Source organism: Suricata suricatta, chromosome 14 (assembly GCF_006229205.1).
Source record: "Suricata suricatta isolate VVHF042 chromosome 14, meerkat_22Aug2017_6uvM2_HiC, whole genome shotgun sequence".
Taxonomy (NCBI): Eukaryota; Metazoa; Chordata; class Mammalia; order Carnivora; family Herpestidae; genus Suricata; species Suricata suricatta.
Window position 1 is genome coordinate 48,665,673 of NC_043713.1, and position 5,156 is coordinate 48,670,828.

The following is a 5,156-nucleotide window of genomic DNA, read 5'->3' on the forward strand; positions in this document are numbered from 1 at the left end:
GAAAGAGTATGTTACCATCTGTGTGTATCTGTTATTATCTCCTTGATCTAGGTTTCTCTCTCTTACTGTGGTCATGCACCCACCATTTCAGGGGTTCCACAAATGTAATAGTCCCCATCCATAGAAAAAATTATACTATCAGTTGTTTGCATGCTTGGGCTTGTGAGTGTGACATCAGTAGGGTCCCCAAGATGGCAATGACACAGAGCAAGAAAGTAATTGTTTTATAGAAATTTGTTTCTTTCTATTTCTGCATTCTGTTTCTAGGGTCAATGCAAGTATATTTGCAGTTGAATGGAATAGAGCTTCTAAGAAATAAAAAACAGATGTTGGAGGAACGCATTCAGGGTGAGTCAGGAGAAGCCCTTGAGGCACTGTGCTCACAGCCTGCCCTACACTTTTCTTTGCTTTAATCTCCATAAATGCTGGAATTCCCAACTCTGCCTAGGCAGCACCAAGGCTGTAGTGGTTTTAAAAATGTCAAACTACCCTGACTCCCAAGCCTGAATGTCCTGTGGAAAGAAAAGAATAGCTTGGCTGATCACATAAAGAGTACTCTTAGGTAAAGGAACATATTCTTCCTGATTCCCTTCTCAGATGTAGAGAAATATATACATATAAACTACTTTGGGGGTAAATATTAATCATTAAAACCAAGTTCTTAAAACTGAACCTAAATTTTTACCACTTTCTGTTTATTAACATTGTTCAGAATCAAGTGAAGTCATTCTACATTTTAAAGAAAATTTTAATGCTGTTTTGGAAAGTTGTATTAAACGTAGTAAGTATCATACTTTTTTGGAAATGTTAAAGTTTCTGTAGGAACTTAGCCACATCACATTCTTAACACATTTGTGGTATGCATTTTTGAAATTACATGCAACTTATGGTACTGAATTAAAATTGATATGCAATTTACAGTATGTACCTGAATTACTGGTATATTTTTAAGACAGTATAGACAATAAATTGAGAAAATATAAAAATATAACTTCATAATACTTTTTAATATCTAAAGGCATTTCTTAATTTATTTAAAAAGCTTTTATATTTCTTTTTTTAATGTTCATTTATTTTTGAGAAAGAGAGAGAGGGAGGGGAAAAGAGAGAGGGGGACATTGGATCCAAAATGGACTATGCGCTGACAGCCTGATGTGGGACTCAAACTCATGAACTGCAAGATCATGACCTAAGCCAAAGCTGGACATAGCCAACTGAGCCACCCAAGTGACCCTACATTTCTTTTGAATAAAGGTTTTGTTGAAGACAGTAAACATGAGTCAATTTGTCATTCTTTTACAACACTTCATTGTGGACAGCTTCCTTGTATAGTGAGTAATACAAAAAGTATGAAAGGCACTCCTAATATATGTCTATATACATATTTATGAATGATTCTTTGCCTGAAATGCAATTATTTGAACAGGTTATTTATTGCTGAGAAACCACCCCAAAATTTAGTGGCTCAAAGTAGCAATCACTGTATTATTTCCTAATGATTTTACTGTGTGGGCAGTGGTTGGAGGGATTAGCTTCTGTTCCATGTGGTGTCATCTGGGCCTTTTAGATGGCTAGGGACTACTGGAATGGCTTGACGTGGGTCATAAGTCTGGAGTCTGTTTTCAGGGTCTGCTAGATTCCTGTTGTCCTCCATGTGATCTCTTCATGTGGTTAGTTAGTGTGGGTTTCCTCACACCATGGTGAGCTCAGTTTAGTTGGATATTCCAGAGCACTAAACTGTTGGTTGCCAGGCAGACTCTCAAAGTTGGGCCTGATACTGGCACAATGCCATTTCTGCTGCATTATATTGGTTAGAACAGTTCACAAGGCCCCAGCCAGATTCAGTGTAGGAGGGAACTCCAGGAGGCCATGCATCCTGGGAGACATGGTTCACTGGGGACCATTTTTGGAAGCTAGCTACCACATCAATGCTTATGAAAGAAACTCCATAAACATTAAACTGAGTCTTTTTCCTACAAAATAATCAAAAGCAAAAGAATGCTGAACTTAATTGCCTTTCACTATTCACAAGTCTACATTAAAATCTTCTGATTTTTCCATGATTTCTCCCAAATATGCCACATTCAAATTGTTTCAGCACTGCAGTCTCTTCATTGAGTCCTAGCATAAGTCTCATCTAAATTAAATGTTTCCAGATGTTTGAATTCCCAAAACAGAAAAATTAAGATATAATTAACTTTATGTATTTGCATAGAGTTGCTAACTCTAAATTTTCAAGTAAGAATACTAAAAATTGTGCCATTTACTATCACTCTTGCTTTTTAAAGGAAAGGACATTCAATTTTAAAAAAATAGTAAAGAATTTCAGACTGAATGACAGTCTTAAATTAGAACTGCTAACTTTATATAACCTATTATAGTAATATGTCTTTATTCTCATTTTGCTGCATGCAGGTCAGGAAAACTTTACCAAGAAGTACCACCAGTCTTGGACCCAGTGTTTAGAAACCTCTATTCAAGCCACTGTTATTGAACATTGTCAAGGTCCTTTTTCTTCTGAACCTTGCTGAAATCATTTCACATCTTTGCCTAGGAACTATAATCATACTGATCATACTGCCAATTTTATTTACATAGAATCTTTTAAATCTGTGCTAATGTAAATAATACAGTTGAGGAATACTTATTACTGTACTAGGAGTGGGTAGTGTTAGCATACTCAGCTGTTAAGAATGGGGACTCTGGAATCTGACTGCATCTGTACCAATATGGATCTGTCATGACCTTGAGCAAGTAACAGATCTTTCTACACCTTGGTTTTCCCATCTTTGATGCAGGTATAATCATAGCAAAATTGTTTTGAAGTTTCTATGTATAAAATGCATAGAATTCTATGTATAAAATTATATGTATAAAATGTATAGATTCTATGTATAAAATGCATAGAATAACACCTAGCACATGGTAAAATGCTCAGTATGTATAATTAATATTATATTCTTATATATACAAATCAGTATTTTGCAATTGCACTTAGGATCTTAATATATACTTTAAGGGTGACCTCAAATATCTACAATGTAGGGCGCTTGGGTGGCTTAATCAGTTAAGTGTTCAACTTCAGTTCAAGTCATGACTTCACAGCTTGTGGGTTTGAACACTGTCTCGGGCTCTGCGCTGACAGCTCAGAGCCTGAAGGTGCTTTAGATTCTGTGTCTCCCTCCCTCTCTCTACCCTTCCCCTGTTCATGCTCAGTCTCTTTTTCTCTCTCTCAAAAATAAACATTAAAGAACATTTTAAAAAATATCCACAATGCTGTTGAAGATATTAGCCACAATTAGACAACAGAATTTTATTTTATTTCATTTAAATATTTATTTATTTATTCTGAAGTTGGGGAGGGACAGAGAGAGGGAGGAGAGAATTCCAAGCAGGCTCTACACTCAGAACAGAGCCTGACTCGAGGCTCCATATCATTACTGTGAAATCATGACCTGATCAAGAGTCAGAGGCTTAACTGACTGAGCCACCCAGGCGCCCCTAGACAACAGAATTGTAAAGTTGGAAAGGAACTTTAATGTCATATAATTCCACCCTGTTATAGGTGAGGACTTTTTTGTTAAAAAAAAAATCTGGCATAGAGTCCATCTGTCTTATGGTAAAAGACAACTATTTGGGGGTTACAATCATCAGATTAACCTTGTAGGGAAGTAAAATATATAGGCCCTGCATATATTTCTAGTAGCTTTGCCAGGGTGGTTTTCAATTCCACTTATATTTATCAGTGCCACTCATGTATTGTCTTAGCTACTTACACTTTTACATGTGTCCAATGGAAAGCAACATAAAACAGTTCTCTGAAAAACAACAAAATTCCAAGGACTACCTAAAAATGGTAATAAAAAAGGACAAGCAGAGTTTAGGAAATTTATTTTAGGGCAACTGCCAGATTTATTTTAAGCCCTATGCTTAAAAATAAATTTAATTCACATGACCAGCTTAAAATACTGGAGCCAAGAAGTCACTGCAAAAGCATTTAATGTAATACCTGAATTTTATTTAGTTGTCTTGTTATGATTTTTTGAAGACTTACTTCCTATCTTGATTTGTACAGTGGCTTTTATATATCTAAATATTTCTTGTATATAATAAGGTGAAAATAGACATTTTTCAAACAATGTAACATTTTCCTAACTTAAAGTTGGTGGACCCCTTAGATGCTGTCCAATGTTTTTTTAACATAGAAAGACAATTGGTTTATCTGTAATATTTACCAGTATGTGGTAAAATATCCACATTTTCTATTTCCAGCGGTCTTTAATTTGACTTATGGGGTAAAGGTTGATTAGAAATAAAGTAGATTTCCTGCTGACAGCAGTGCAGAACATTACTTTATCAACAGATTGAGTAACAGGTACTGTCTTACACCGCAGCCAATGAAGCAATTGATTTAAGAGAAAATGCCCCTAATTTTCATATTCTACATTGGTTCTGGTAAAAATCACAATTTTAAGTTTCACTGAACGCTTTGAAACTGAAAGGCAGGATCACGCATCAAAAAGAGAACTACAATGGGAATGATAATGGTATGTTAGAACTAGTATGAACAACTTAAAACATTGATTTTTTAAAAAAAAATGAACTTGGCTTCTACGGACTATCATCCAGAGTTAATATTTTAGTGCTCCCCTGATACACAGGGTCGGCTTATGAGACCGCTTAGTAATTTTCCCATGAAATTGCACACGGTTTAAACATTGTGGTGTTCACGGAGGACGGACGATAAAGTACTACGGAAAACCATACTCTGCTGGTGCTAAAATGCTGCTGCCTGGTGGCGAAAAGGCATCTTGCTTAAAAAAAGAACCTATCTAAAAAATGACAATAACAAGCACCTTGCTTTCTTGTCAGAAAGTTCCGGACCGCTGCTGCAACACAGAGGAAGGAGAATTGAGGCAGTTGCCAGGACTCGACTGGAGGCAGCAAAAGTCCCGCTGCAACTCACAGCCACCTCGCCGCCTCACCTTTCCCGGTCCCCGACCACCTCTACGGGTCCAAAGCTTTGTTGGGCTCCTCTGAGCCTGCCGGGGCGAAGGCGGTGCCGATCGCCGCACCCAGTCAGCTTCTCCTCGCCCGCCTGCAAGGCCTCGGGCGCGCCCCTCCTTCCGCCCCGCCCGGCCCAGCCCGGTGGAGGC